The sequence below is a fragment of the Mustela lutreola genome, chromosome 10 (assembly GCF_030435805.1).
Source record: "Mustela lutreola isolate mMusLut2 chromosome 10, mMusLut2.pri, whole genome shotgun sequence".
NCBI lineage: Eukaryota > Metazoa > Chordata > Mammalia > Carnivora > Mustelidae > Mustela > Mustela lutreola.
The window spans coordinates 61,800,683-61,817,171 of NC_081299.1; the positions used below are offsets into that span (position 1 = coordinate 61,800,683).

A 16,489-nucleotide genomic window follows, 5' to 3' on the forward strand; every position below is an offset into this window, starting at 1 on the left:
CCAGGACCCTGAGATCATGACGCAAGTTGAAGGCAGAGGCTTAACCCACTGAGCCACCCAGGTGCCCCAGGAGGTCCTGATTTAAATTACCTGAAACACCATTTTTGTACTACTGTTTTGGTATTTTTCTAATGGTAAATTCAGCCAAAACACAGCAGCTCATTTACCTAGTTTTCATGTGAAGATGTTTTCATGTAGGTTAGACTTGAAACAAATAATTATAGTGTACCAGGGGATGAAACCCCAAGGATTTAAAAACAAACAAACAAAAAAATTTAAACAGTGAAAGCTTTCTCTAAGCAAAATCTTACAAGAAGGCCAATACACAAAATGTAGCAGCTTTAATCGAAGGCAGAATGCAGGGTACAAAAATCTGTTCACTTACCATTTTCTAATGCCAAGGAAAGAGATCCTTACACCACCTCTTGGAATCCCAAATGTGTTATGGAGAATAGCCAGACAACCTCTGATCTAGTTTATGAAATAAGTAAGATTACTGAAAGTCAAGTAAATTTCATTTCATAATTATCAATAACATTCATATAGAACCCATATATAATCTTATGTATAAAGTCCACAATTCTGAATCTCCTAAAAAGCAATTACTCCATTCAGCCTTTTGTTCAACAACTATTTGGGTATCTACCATGTTTAAAGCCTTTTTACTTGGCATATTAGAGCTTACAAAGTGAAGCTACCAGAGACTCCCTTCCCAAGGAGCTTTCATAGTTCTAATGGAAGAGAAAAATACTTGCCTAAGTATGTGGTAGGTATAAAGTAATAAGTTTTCTAACAGAGATGTTTAAAAATCCTATAAAATTTTAGAAAGAAGAATATTAATTACTTCTGAGGAGTTTAGAAACATCTTCATGGAAGAAGGGACATTTGAGCTTGGCATGAAAGGATGGATAGAATCTGGAAGGGGAAGACATTAAGAAGATAGAGATTAGGAAGTTAAAGGCATAGCTAGCAACAATGAATAGTTTCACTTTAGTGGATGAAGTGTATATGAATGTATGTAGTGTTCGTAATGTAGGAAACAAAAGACGGGGGAAAAAATTCAAAAAGATAAGTTGGCATAAGAGCACAGAAACCAGCGAATCGTAGACTTAAGGTAATTTAGACTTTGTTCTGTAAGAAAGAAGTAGGCACTGAAGTGGAGGAGGTAAGAATCACAAATTCAGAATTGTAGTGTGGGATGATTAATCCAGCATCTTTGTAAAAGATTGACTTGATGGGGAAGTCAAGAAACCAGTGAAGCAGTTGTTGCAGTAATCTAAATGAGAAGTAATAAAAAGCAGAATTTCACTAGTGGCAGTGGAAATGAAAGGGAGAGACAGATATGAAAGATAGGAGAAAGAAAATAAATTAGATATGAGGGTGGTTGAAACTTAGATATTGCAAGTAAATATGTATGGGATTCAATCCATTTAAAATTATTTATTAGTTTTCACACAAAAGTCATTTCTTTGCTGTTATTAAGGTTTTTTCTTACCTCTCTTTTTAAAGCATTTATGTTAATAAACATTTTTTCTTTGAGTTTCAGTAACAGTACTTAGGAAATAGATTTAGGTGATAAATTAGCATAATAGAAACTGGTGATTTGTGAGTTTTGGAAGTGTTATTTTGTCATCCCAACCATTTTGCATGTGGTACTAAAACAAATGAGTGATCACTGAAGGTTTTGTTTAGCTGTAACTCCTCAATTATGGGGCAAATGAATGTGTGTTCTGTTGCCCTGTAAGGGCAAGTTGTTACCAGTTACCTGTTGTTACCTGTTACCAGGTTATAAAACAGGGCCAAATATATAAATGTTGATTAAAAGTAGAAATAGAACATTTACTATATAACAGATTTATTTATATTTGCCATTTTTTTCTGTTTCTAATCTAACCTAAATGCTTTAAATTGTACCAAAACATATTCAGATTTTACAAAATATGGTTTCATAAGTGTCTGCAGTATAATAGGTCCGAAATTATTACATTTATTATTTATGAACTCTTTTTTAACTAATCTTTAGTCTGGCAAAAATAAAACATTGAGTTTTTCAGGTTAATGTGGATGTAGCATTATATATTTCTCAAAAGAGTGTAAGTCCTTCTGGACTTATTATACTGTTTGGGTACATAGACCATATACTGTGAAACAATTTCTTTCCCATGTAAGGTAGAAAATGACTAAGGACCAAAATGATTAAGCAGCAATTTTCAAAGGATTTCAAATAAGTCAAAGATCAAAGTAGAGTGGAAAGCTTCCTGGAGGATATAGAGCTAAAGCTAGACTTTGAAGAACAGGTATGTGTCTTCCCTCGGTGTTCTCACAGCAGATTAACCCTTGCATATCTACGATGTTCATGGAGCCCCACTGAAAGACAGAAAGGGAAAGATGCACATCAGAGTGAGGAACTTGGACATGTTTGCATTTTTGCATTGAAATGACCTGTTTACATTTTTCTTTCTCCCACTAATCTGGGCCTGTCAGGGCTTCTGGAGCAGAGATCCTGCTCTCTTTCTCTCAGAGATGTTTGATCAGTGCATTTTTAACTGAACCAAATTCTTGGAACATTTCTGTGAATATCATTTCAAGAAAGCAATAGCCTAGTTTGTCCAAGTATGGCTGCTTTTAGGTAGAGTCCGACTTACTTTGCCCAATACTCTTTATGGTTTAAAGCAAAGGGGCTGTTTGAGCTTATTGATCAGCTTACAGATGAGGGGACACTCTATCTTTGATGCTGTGGTTGTTGATTTATATGAGTGAGAGGAAAGAATTCTCTGCCTTTCTCTTGGCAAGCTTCTTACCATACAGGTCTGAAAGTAAATTTTGATCTTTAAATATTTACTAAGGAAAAGTTGAAGGGCTGAATAAGTAAGGGCTTCTTTCCAATGATGATGATGAGAACGATAACACCTACCATTGATTTACCACTCACAACATGAAAGGAGGTCTGCTAAGCCCTTCCTATGTGCTCTTATTTAATCTCATAATAATTCTATAGTATAGCTCTTGTTATCTCCATTTTCCTAATACGGAAACTATGTCCAAAGTCACATTCTTAACTTACAGTGTTCTTAACATTATATCATGCTGTCTCGACAACAACAGCAACAAAACCAAGTCAGAACACAGAGATAAAGGAGGCTGATGATATTGGATTAGCATCAGACATTTACCAACTTTGTTCTTTGTGCTTCGGTCCTTAAACGCAATTCCTGTGATGCAAATCATTTCTCATACGATCTTCTTGTGTTCCTGTGTTCCTGCTTTATTTCTTCTTTTATAACCCATGTTCTGCTAGAATGAAATAGAAACTGCATATGAGGTACACAGATATATTTCCCTTGCTCTGTAGTGTTTAAATATTTTTTAAACATTTTTTTCCAAAGACTTATTTATTTATTTGGGCGGGGGGATGGAGGGTTCAGAGGGAGAAAGAGAATGTCAAGCAGACTCCCTGCTGAGTGTGGAGAATGTGGAACTCAATCCCAGGACCCTGAGATCATGTCCTGAACTGAAATCAAGAGCCGGCTGCTTAATTCACTGAGCCAGCCAGGTGCCCCTAAATATTTTAAAAATCTATATAGCTTTATACAGGAATGCACTTTCCAATTTGTTGTAGACCCCACTACCTACCAACTCTCCAACTTACACTTGGCCCAATTTATATATTCATTTTGCAGCATTGGAGCTTGCAAAGCATGATTTATAGCTAAAGGCTTTAAAGCTTGTTACTGAATACAAACAGCTCTCTGTGTTACCTTGGAAAAGTGTGTTTTCCAAATTGTTTGACATTGAAACCAAACATCACTGCAAACATATATGGATCAAATGAATGGCCTTTTCCCTTGGTAAGTATATAGTAGAACAACACTCTATGCAACGGAATAGTGGTACTTCCATCACAGAGTGGCCATTGCTCTCCCATGAGATACTTATATGAAAGCATTTTATAAACTGTGAAGCATTATACAAAGGACAGTTGTTATCCCTATTAATCCCTCACTTGTCCCCTTATATGTCAGGATGGAAAAACACTCCACAACATTCTCATGCATTCCAATATTTCTTTTTACATAACTTTATATTACTTTTTTTTTTTTTACTTTTACTTTTTTATTTTTTATAAACATATATTTTTATCCCCAGGGGTACAGGTCTGTGAATCACCAGGTTTACACACTTCACAGCACTCACCAAAGCACATACCCTCCCCAATGTCCATAACTTTATATTACTTTTTAAGTAATTAATGGGGGTCTAGATCTACATCTAAGAACAATTACTGTTGGTTTTGAGTGTCAGCTTCTTTTGGGTGAAATAAAGGAAGATAATTAATGACAAGTTAAAAACAGCCAATTTACTGATGACAAATGACAAATACCATAAAATGACAAAGTTGGTAAGGGGTGGAAGAATTTTAATTTTGAAGGTGACATTTAATTCAGTCAGTGAAGATTTCAAAAAGTATCAAAGAAAAAATATTCAAAAAATGTTTAATTTTCAATTGATGTATGCATTTATCTTTCAATTGACTATAAATATAAAAGTTTGACATTTGAAAAAAGCAAATACAAATAAGCTAATGAGGTTTTATTTCTAATTACTGAATTTTTAGGTACAGCTGTGTTCCTCAGTTCTCATAAATTAGAGTCCACTCTTAGATGTGCCTTTCATTTGTGACTTTTCCAGTAAGTGGCTATACAGATAAAGTTTAATATTTACTGGCAAATACCATATTGCAAAGAATTCTGAATACCTAAGTGCAAACCAGTTGATTACAATGCAATAATTATTTAGGTCTTGAAAGAACCCACTGAAACTCATGAAATCCTTCATAACGCTACTTATGTAATTCTCTATTATTAAGCCACTCATATGTGGCATCCAAAATTTTGTCAAAATTTTCTCCTCCATTTCCACTTTAAAAGTAAATAAATTTAGAAATTAACATAAATACTTGAGTGCTTGATATGAGCCAGAGTCTGTGCTATGCCTGGGGATACAGCTGAGAATTATAGCCCATAGCACTTTTTCTAGAAGAGACTGGAGTCTAATGAAGTATTTTCCCAAATTTCCCAATCATAAGCACCATCTGGGGACCGTCACTTAAAAAAAAAAAAGAAAGAAAGAAAACAAAACAAAACACAGATTCAAAGGCACAGATTGAGAATGTCCTATATTAGGCCTAAGAACTTAAACTTTTAAACAAGACTGCCAGCTAATTCTTATGACCAAACAAGAAAAATAAATACTATTCTAGCACAGTTTTCTCAACCCTGGCTGCACATTAGAAACTATGGGAGAACTTAAAAAAAAAAAAAATCCTAATGCTACTTACCTCAGAATTTACAGGGGCAGGGCCCAGGTATCATATTTTTAGAGAGCATTCCTCATGATTCCAATATGCAGGCAACAGTGAGAGCAACCTTCAAGTATTAATGCCAATTATTCTATTTGCCATACAATCTCCTCCTTCTCTGCTGCCAGAGAGTAGTGGAAATATTGAGGAATTAAGTCATGTAGAATTATAATTTTTTTAATTTTATTTATTTATTTGAGAGAGAATGAGAGAGAGAGAGCATGAAATGGGGGAGGGTCGTGGGAGGAGCAAACCCCCCACTGAGCAGGACACCCAATGCGGGACTCAATCCTGGGACTCTAGGATCACGACCTGAGCCAAAGGCAGTTGCTTAATGAACTGAGACACCCAGGCACCCCAGAATTATAAATGTTTGAGAATCATTGCCCAAAATACAAAATTCATTCATTTGTTTATCATTCATTCATTCGTTCATCCATTAAATAATGAATGCAAAAGACTGAGATCCATAGGCCCACAATACCTCCAGCTTAGAATAGGTCCCAAATCCAGTATTTTCCATGGAAGTTGTGCTATGTATACATAAGGCTCTCTAGAACATGTAATTTATAATTCATGATTGATACTAGAAACAGTATCAGTAAATTTTGTATACAGCTAAAACAAAAGTATAAGTTTCAATATTGGACGATTGCAGTGCCCACAGGTTTAAAGGATGTTCAAGACTATAAACTCTGGAAGAATACCTAACTACATGTAATAAATCAATACACATATAGAATGATAAAGACAGGGGCGCCTGTGTGGCTCAGGTTAAGCCTCTGCCTTCAGCTCAGGTCATGATCTCAGGGACCTGGGATGGAGCCCCACATCAGGCTCTCTGCTCGGCAGGGAGCCTGCTTCCCCTCTCTCTCTCTCTGCCATTCTGCCTACTGTAATCTCTACCTGTCAAATAAATCAATAAAATCTTTAAAAAATAAAAAAAGAAAGATAAAGACATATAAACTGTATATGTGTATTATATATCAATTTACATTTAAGCCTACATTTTCCATGTTTTTGTGATGCTTCCAGCCTTTCTCAACTGGACTTCTGAAAAATTAAGTCTATGGAAAATGATTTGAGGGACAATTGTCTTAATTCTCCCAAAGAAGAGACATAGCTCTACCATTTGGAATGCATAAAAGAGAAGTTTATTCATTACCTACAATGAATGCCTTAGGACTTAGAGCCCTTGGGTTTAAGGCGTGCTTGTAGTTCTGAAATGGTTTTGTCCAAAACTGTACTGTGACTTCAGATTTCCAATTAATCTTTTAAAATATTCTCTGTGAACTTTATTACTGTTTTAAGTAATGGGGAGGGGGAAGTAAGCCATTCAGTTTTCCAAGATGAAATCTATATTTGTTAGTGTAGGTTATTTGCTACAATAATAGACCCCAAATTGGATAATGGTCCAAAAGCAATAGAAGTTTGTATCTTCACTATGCGAACAGGTTATTGGTGTGGCCCTTATCCATGAAGTTATTTAAGACCCAAATTAAACATGGGCTTGCAGGGTCTCCTTGGGGGTCATTTCCATTCAACTGAGAATAAATGGGATGAGAATATGTAAGATATGCATGAAATGTTTCATAGGCCAGACATGAGAGTGTCATACATCACTTTGAGTCACATCTTGTTGGCTAGAGCTCCCTCATATAGCAATGCCTCTTACTGCAGCAGGGAGTGGGTAATACAGTCTAGCTGTGTGCCCAGAAGAAGAAACAAGTTTTCATGGCTAGCTAATAATCGGTGCTACATTCACCCTATTTACCCTAGTGATAACAGTTACTAGGATTTAGGTAAAGATAATAATTGAGAAGTCTGATCTACGTTTGCTTGAATCAATTGTGTAATACAATGTTAATCACATACTAAATGTCTTTTATAAATACACGTTCACAATTTATATACTAATACTACTAATTGTGAAATGTAGTGAAAGCTTTTTAATAAAGCATACTATACATGAATTAATTTTGAAATGATTATTTTCATTTACTATTGTTGATTACATTAAAAGATATGAAAATAGCTTTGGGAGTATGGGGACATATGTCCCTGAATCAAAACATGGCTCAAGAGCAAAACATGTTTTGTAATGAGATAAGAGTATGAGCTAGACTATATAAATTCAAAACATAAGTCACAGTTCCATGTTTGAAGATGGGATTGGGAGGGAGACAAACCATAAGTGACTCTTAATCTCACAAAACAAACTGAGGGTTGCTCGGGGGAGGGGGTTTGGGAGAAGGGGGTGGTATTATGGACATTGGGGAGGGTATGTGCTTTGGTGAGTGCTGTGAAGTGTGTAAACCTGGTGATTCACAGACCTGTACCCCTGGGGATAAAAATATATGTTTATAAAAAATAAAAAAATTATATTAAAAAAAACCACACATATACACACCTTTTTCTTTAAGAGTGAAAATTAAAACACAGAAGAACTATGATCACTCCAGTCAGAGAACCTTGTTGTACTATACCCAGCAGAAGGCATTCCTCAAAAATTTAGTTCTACAAATTGCTGTAATCGTATGCCTGAGCTCCATTCAAGTGTTGGTTGATGTTCAGGCCTGTTCCATTTCCATTTCTGACATGCTTGGTCTCCATTTTAAGTCAGTCTGTCTGTATTCAACTCCCTAAATTTTCAGATGAAGTTCCAGGAACTCTCAAGTTCCAACCTATTATTTAAATAGAAAATCACCATCCAGCTTGTCCTCATCTTCTCTGAATGTAGCTTCATCCCTGCCTCTCACCTGATTCTCACAGTTCCCAGAGGCAATGTCCCAAACATTCCCATCACATTTCATTTTGGTTGAGGTTCCTCATCCTGCATTAAAGTAGTAGGTCCCTCCCTCTTCCCTGTTGCACTACTAAAATGTCCTCAAGTCCTGAGCTGTCCTCTCGTTGTACTCCAATGGAAATAGCTGAAGTTTCCTCCCAGGGCCAGTTAAAATGTTCCTCCTTTCTCAGCTGCCTGCATTAGAACGTCTCATTTAATTTTGGCTGCATCCACGAATTCTAAAAATAGTGCTCTTACTTAACACCCCATTAAGTAAATTCCCTGAGACACATACTCTCTTTAAATTAAAACAGGTATATTTAAGTCAGAGAAAAACTCATTCATTCTGCTCACACTATCATATTGTTCACACAAACCTGGTCAATCCTGCCATCTCTCGCTTCCATCAGGAACTTTGCCTCAGTGGTCCCAGTCAGATAAATCCCTGAATCTCTTATTTTAGATGTGGGTTCTAAACCCCTGTATGCTATTTGAAACACTACACAAGATTATGTGTGTGTGTACAAAATAAATGTATCTGTGTGTATAAGAGCACAGGAAGTCGGGGTTGACGGAAAACAGGAATTCCGTGATTCCAGAAGTCACTTTTGAATTGACATAAAAATATTACTACTCCGCCCTTGAACCTGGCCTTGGGATTTCTTCTTCCAGAGCATTTCATGATGAAGTCATTTATTCTGTAATACAACAAGCCATACCCTGAGAAATCCCAAAGCCAGGTAGACAGCTGTGCTTTTCCTCACCCCAGAGCTGAACTTAGAAGAGTAGTAGTGATGCCCCTTCTTGATCCTCTAAAACCTTTCAAAATCTTCCCTGTGACTGGTGGTGACCTTACTGGCCTGCAATTTTGTAGTGTTACTTGTTCCTTATACTGCCATGTTCCATTCTTGAGGGATACGGCCTATATAAAGTCAGCTTTTGAAAATATCAACAAAGGCTTTGCTCTGTCAGCTTCGTTTCTTCTCTGCTCTCATTTCTTGGGAGGCACTGTGAGTGGCCTCTTGGCACCTTGTCGATTTCCTGAGCAGCTAACCTTTCAATAATGATATTAATGCTGCCCTGTGGTTATCTGTGCATTTCTCAGTTCATCATTTTCAACCCTTGCTTGCTGAGATTCATTTACATTGTTGTATTCTTAAGATTCTGGAATTTAATTGAGTGCAACATAACTAGGGACCCAGAGCCAGAATTTCTAGCTAATAAGGGAGAAACAGTCTTAATAGGTGGATATTTCTTTTGTCATTGATTGAATTTCCAATAGCTATACCTTGAATCTCACCGAGGAAAAGAAATACAGATAATTGTGAACTTTCTTCTCTTGTTTAACATTTTTTATTTCAAAATTCTTCCTATCACTCTTGGGAGGAAGCAACTTTTCAGCTAAGGTCAGTATTCTCCTGAGACTGCAGCATGGACGGCTCTGGGAATCTGTGTGCGTGTGGCCTGCTGGAAAGCTGGTGGAAGGCTGGTGGACGAACTAACTGAGAGCCAAGGCTATGGAGCCAGACCATGCAGTTGCACATACCACTTCTGTCATATCTTAACTGTGTCCATGGACAATTTGTTTAAAAACCAGTTTTCTAATATATAAGATAATAATGTTACCTATTTTATTGGGTTCAAATGAGAAAATGCTTTAGCCATTATTGTGGTTTTTCTTCTTTATCTTCCTGAAAGTATATTTTCACTACTTAATATTCTTTTTTTATTAACATATAATGTGTTATTTGTTTCAGGGGTATAGGTCTGTGAATCATCAGGCTTACATAATTCACAGCACTCACCATAGCACATACCCTCCCCAATGTCCATAACCCAGCCACCCTATCCCTCCCCCCACCACCTACCAGCAGCCCTCAGTTTGTTACCTGAGATTAAGAGTCTCTCATGGTTTGTCTCCCTTCCCAGTCCCATCTTGTTTCATTTTTTCCCTCCCTTCCCCCCATGACCCCCAACCTAACTCTCACATTCCTCATGTCAGAGAGATTGTATGATAATTGTCTTTCTCTCGTTGACTTATTTCACTTAGCATAATAACCTCTAGTTCCATCCACGTCATTGGGTTTGTTTTTTTTTTTTTTTTTTTTGGTCATTGGGGTTTTGATGGCTGCATACTATTCCATTGTATGTATATATATATATATATATATATATATATATATATATATACATATATATATGTATATATATATACACACCCCTCTTCTTCTTTATCCATTCATCTGTTGTTGGACATCTAGGTTCTTTCCATAGTTTGGCTATTGTGGACATTGCTGCTATAAACTTTCGGGTGCACAAGCCCCATTGGATCACTACATTTGTATCTTTAGGGTAAATACCCAGTAGTGTGATTGCTGGGTCATAGGGTAGCTCTATTTTCAACTTTTTGAGGAAACTCCATACTGTTTTCCAGAGTGGATGCACCAGCCTGCATTCCCACCAACAGTGTAGGAGGTTTCCCCTTTCTCTGCATCTTTGTCACCATCTCTCATTTCCTGACTTGTTAATTTTAGCCATTCTGACTGGTGTGAGGCAGTATCTCATTATGATTTTGATTTGTATTTCCCTGAATCTGAGTAATGTTGAGCATTTTTACATGCGTCTGTTGGCCATCTGGATGTCTTCTGCCCTTTTCTTGATTGGATTATTTGTTCTATGGGTGTTCAGTTTGATAAGTTCTCTATAAATTTTGGATACTAGTCCTTTATCTAATATGTCATTTGCAAATATCTTCTCCCATTCTGTTGGTTGTCTTTTGGTTTCCTTGGCTGTTTCCTTTGCTGTGCAAATCTTTTGATCTTAATGGAAGTCTCAGTAGTTCATTTTTGTCCTTGCTTCCGTTACCTTTGGCAGTGTTTCTAGGAAGAAGTTGCTGAGGTTGACTGTGTTCTCCTCAAGGATTTTGATGGGTTCATGTCTCACATTGAGATCTTTCATCAATTTTGAGTCTATTTTTGTGTGTGGTGTAAGGAAATGGTCCTCCAGTTTCATTCTTCTACATGTGGCTGTCCAATTTTCCCAACACCATTTGAAGAGACTGTCTTTTTTCCATTGGACATTCTTTCCTGCTTTGTTGAAGATTAGTTGACCATAAAGTTGAGGGTGCATTTCTGGGCTCTCTATTTTGTTCCATCGATCTATGTGTCTGTTTTTGTGCCAGTACCATACTGTCTTGATGATTACAACTTTATAATAGAGCTTGAAGTCTGGAATTGTAATGTCACCAACTTTGGTTTTCTTTTTCAACGTTCCTCTGGCTATTTGGGGTCTTTTCTGGTTCCATATAAATTTTAGAATTATTTGTTCTATTTCTTTGAAAAAAGTTCATGGTATTTTGACCGGGATTGCATTAAATGTGTAGATTGCTCTAGGTACCATAGACATTTTCACAATATTTGTTCTTCCAATCCAGGAGAATGGTACCTTTTTCCATTCTTTGCATCTTCCTCAATTTCCTTCATGAGTACTTTATGGTTTTCTGAGTACAGATTCTTAGCCTCTTTGGTTAGGTTTATTCCTAGGCATGTTACGTTTTTGGGTGCAATTGTAAGTGGGATTAACTCCTTAATTTTTCTTTCTTCTGTCTTGTTGTTGGTATAAAGAAATGCAACTGATTTCTGTGCATTGATTTTATATCCTGACACTTTACTGAATTCCCATACAAGTTCTAGCAGTTTTGGAGTGGAGTCTTTTGGGTTTTCCACATATAACATCATATCGTCTGCAAAGAGTGATAGTTTGACTTCTTTGCTGATTTGGATGCCTTAATTTATTTTTATTGTCTGATTGCTGAGGCTAGGACTTCTAGTACTGTGTTGAATAGCAGTAGTGATGACAGACATCCCTGCTGTGTTCCTGACCTTAGAGGAAAAGCTCTCAGTTTTTCTGCATTGAGAATGATATTTGCACTGGGTTTTTCATAGATGGCTTTGATAATATTGAGGTATGTGCCCTCTATCCCTACACTTTCAAGAGTTTTGATCAGGAAGGGATGCCACACTTTGTCAAATGCTTTTTCAGCATCTATTGAGAGTATCATATGGTTCTTGTTCTTTCTTTTATTAATGTATTGTATCACATTGATTGATTTGCGGCTGTTGAACCAAACTTGCAGCCCTGGAATAAATCCCACTTGGTCGTGGTGAATAATCCTTTTAATGTACTGATCCTATTGGCTAGTATTTTGGTGAGAATTTTCACATCTGAGTTCATCAGGGATATTTGTCTGTAATTCTCTTTTTTGATGGGATCCTTGCCTGGTTTGGGGATCAAGGTGATGCTGGCTTCATAAAATGAGTTCATATGTTTTCCTTCCACTTCTATTTTTCAGAAAAGTTTCAGAAGAACGGGTATTAATTCTTCTTTAAGAGTTTGGTAGAATTCCCCTGAAAAGCCATCTGGCCCCGGGCTCTTGTTTGTTGGGAGATTTCTGATTACTGCTTCAATTTCCTTATTCGTTATGGGTCAGGTTTTCTATTTCTTCCTTGTTCAGTTTTGGTAGTTTATATGTCTCCATGAATGCATCCATTTCTTCCAGATTGTCTAATTTGCTGGCATATAGTTGCTCTTAATAGGTTTTTATAATTATATTTCTTTGGTGTTGGTTCTGATCTCTCCTCTTTCATTCATGATTTTATTTACTTGGGTTCTTTCTCTTTTCTTTTTGGTAAGTCTGGCCAGGGGTTTATCAATCTTATTAATTCTTTCAAAGAACTAGCTCCTATTTTTATTGATCTGTTCTTCTGTTCTTTGGTTTCTACTTCATTGATTTCTACTCTGATCTTTATTATTTCTCTTCTCCTTTTGGGTTTAGGTTTTATTTGCTGTCCTTTATTCAGCTTCTTTAGGTATAAGGTTAGGTTGTATACTTGAGACCTTTCTTGTTTCTTGAGAAAGGCTTGTATTGCTATATACTTTCCTCTTAGGACCACCTTTGCTGTGTCCCAAAGATTTTGAACAGTTGTGTTTTCATTTTCCTTTGTTTCCATGAATATTTTAAAATTATTCTTTAATTTCCTGATTGATCCATTCATTCTTTAGTAGGATGCTCTTTAGCCTCCATGTACTTCCGTTCTTTCCAACTTTCCTCTTGTGGTTGAGTCCTAGTTTCAAAGCATTGTGGTCTGAGAATATGCAGGAAATGATCCCAATCTTTTGGTCTTGATTTGGGACTCACGTTGTGATCTATTCTGGAGAATGTTCCATGTGCACTAGAGAAGAATGTGTATTCTGTTGCTTTGGGATGGAATGTTCTGAATATATATTCTGAATATAAAAGCCACACCCTTGATGTGGTCATCTCTGTCATTAAAGCCTTTATTTCCTTGTTGATCTTTTGCTTAGATGATCTGTCCATTTCAGTGAGGGGGTTGTTAAAGTCCCTTATTACTATTGTATTATTGTTGATGTGGTTTGTTGTTGTTGTTGTTATTAATTCATTTATATAATTGGCTGTTCCCATGTTAGGAGCATAGATATTTAAAACTGTTAGATCTTCTTGTTGGACAGACCCTTTGTTATGATATAGCTTCTTTCCTCATCTCTTATTACAGTCTTTGGCTTAAAATCTAATTTATCTGATATAAGGATTGCCACCCCAGCTTTCTTTTGATGTTCATTAGTAAGGTAAATTGTTTTCCAGCCCCTCACTTTAAATCTGGAGGTGTCTTTGGGTCAAAATGAGTTTCTTGCAGACAGCATAGATGTCTTAGACCCCATAGATGGGTCTTATTTTTTATCCATGCTGATACCCTGTGTCTTTTGATTGAGGCATGTAGCCATTTACATTCAGGGTAACTATTGAAAGATATGAATTTAGTTCCAATGTATTGCCTGTAAGGTGATTGTTACTGTATATTATCTCTGTTGCTTTCTGGTCTATTACTTTTAGGCTCTCCCTATGCTTAGAGGACCCCTTTGAATATTTCCTGTAGGGTGTTTGCAAATTCTTTTTGTTTGCAGATCTCTTTTTTGTTTGATCTAGAAGCTTTTTATCTCTCCTATATTCAATGACAGCCTAGGTGAATGTAGTATTCTTGGCTGCATATTTTTCTTTTTTAGTGCTCTATATGTCATGCCAGTTCTTTCTGGCCTGACAGGTCTCTGTGGATAGGTCTGCTGCCAATCTAATATTTCTACCATTGTATGTTACAGATCTCTTGTGCCGTGCTGCTTTCAGGACTTTCTCTATGTCACTGAGACTTGTAATTTATAATCTTAGATGATGAGGTGTTGACCTATTTTTATTGATTTTGAGGGGAGTTCTCTGTGCCTCCTAGATTTTGATGCTTGTTCCCTTGGCCAAATTAGGGAAATTCTCTGATATTTGTTCCAATATACCTGTGGCCCTCTCTCTCTCTTCTTCTTCTGGGATCCCAATTATTCTAATATTGTTTCATCTTATGGTATCGTTTATCTCTCAAATTCTACCCTCATGATCCAGTAGTTATTTATCTCTCTTTTTCTCAGTTTCTCTACTCTCCATCATTTGGTCTTCTATATCACTAATTCTCTCTTCTGCCTCATTTATCCTAGCAGTAAGAGCCTCCATTTTTTATTGCATCTCATTAATAGCTTTTTTAATTTCAACTTGGTTTGATTTTAGCTCTTTCATTTCTCCAGAAAGGGATTTTATTTCTCCAAAAAGGGATTCTCTAGTATCTCCCATGCTTTTTTTTAATCCCAGCTAGCACCTTGATAATCGTCGTTCTGAACTAGTTCTGACATCTTACTAATGTCTGTATTGATTGGGTCCCTAGCCATTGGTACTTCCTTTTGTTCTTTTGTTTTGAGGTTAGTTTTTCTGCCTTATCATTTTATCCAGATAAGAATAGATGAAGAGAGAACAAAATACTAAAAGGATAGCAATGAACCCAGAAAAATACACTCTAACCAAATTGGAAGAGAACCAAAACTGGGGCTGGAGAAAGGAGAAAATATATATATAATTTATAATATCGATTTATATTTTATATTTATTTATTTATCTATATTTTTATTACACACACACACACACACACATTAGACTGGTGAATAGAACAGAGCCCCACACTTGATTTTGGGTGTGTTTTGGTCTATTAGAAGAAACTGCCCTCCAAAATTTTCAAGAAAGAAAAACTTATGTATATACAAAAATAAGGGTAAACATGATGAAGGGATGCAATATGACTATAAAAATGAAAATTTTAAATGATTCTTAAAAAGGAATTGATAGGATAAGAAATTGGTTAAAAAAAGAAAAAAAATGGAGGAAAGATGTGATCAGGTTGAGACTAAAATAAATTCATGCACTAGATTTAAGGTATATTTTGATCTGTTAGAAGAAACTGTAGCCCAAAATTTTAAAGAAAGAAAAGCTTATATGTATACAAAAAGCAAGGTTAAATACAATGAAAGGATAGAACATGGCTACAACAATAAAAATTTAAGAAGGTTTTTTAAAAAAATGTATTGATAATATAAAACAGTTTAAAAAGGTTAAAATAAGAAAGAGGAAAATAAATAAAATAGAATAAGAAAAAAATAAAAATTAAAAATTTTAACTTTGAAAGAATAATCATGGGGAAAAAGCTGTGAATTCAATGTGTTGCATTCCCCTGTGGTGCTCTAGATTTCCGCAATTCTCACTGATTAGTGAACTTGGTCTTAGCTGGATGTTCTTAATGATCTTCTGAGGGAGGGGCCTGTTGCAGTGATTCTCAAATGTCTTTGCCTGAAGCGGAATTGCACCATTCTTGCCAGGGGCTGGGCTAAGTAATCTCCTCAGTTTTTCTCTCTGTAGCTTTTGTTCCCTGAACTATTTCCATATAGCTTTCTGGGACAGGAACAAAAATTGTGGCCTATCAATCTCTAGCCCCCATAGTAGCTGAGAGCTTGGGGTGCCCCTTCTCAGTGTGCCCTCAGAGAAAAGCAGTCAATCCCTCCTGTCTCCCTGGTCTCCATCTGCACTCCATGCTCACCTGGCCTGTGACCAAGCATTTCTATCTCTGGTGCATGTCCCTGTTTGGAGTCTCCAAACCCAGCAGATTGCTGCAACGTGTTCCAATGCCGCTCCTCCCAGAGGAGAAAGGAGGGGTTTCTCTCCAGACCTGCCACTTGTGGGGTCCTTGCTCAAAGAGCAGTGGCCCAGCTGTGCCACGGATCTTGGTTTAAGGTAATCCCGGGCTGAGAACCCATTCCTTGGCTCCATCTCTGCAGCCAGTTTCCCTGTTCCAATACCTGGGAGCTCTGCCACACTCAGGCACCCCTGGTCTTTCTGTGACCCCACAGGTCCTGAGAGCACACTGTCTCTGTGAGGGTTCCCCTCACCCCTACTCCGCTTAGCC

At 36.8% G+C, this 16,489-nt stretch overlaps 1 protein-coding gene across 4 annotated transcripts in view; it reads left to right on the forward strand.

Moving 5' to 3' along the window:
- Window positions 1-16,489, forward strand: part of TNNI3K (TNNI3 interacting kinase) — a 319,782-nt gene that overhangs the window by 157,142 nt on the left and 146,151 nt on the right. The gene's annotated exons all lie outside the window — the stretch shown is intronic.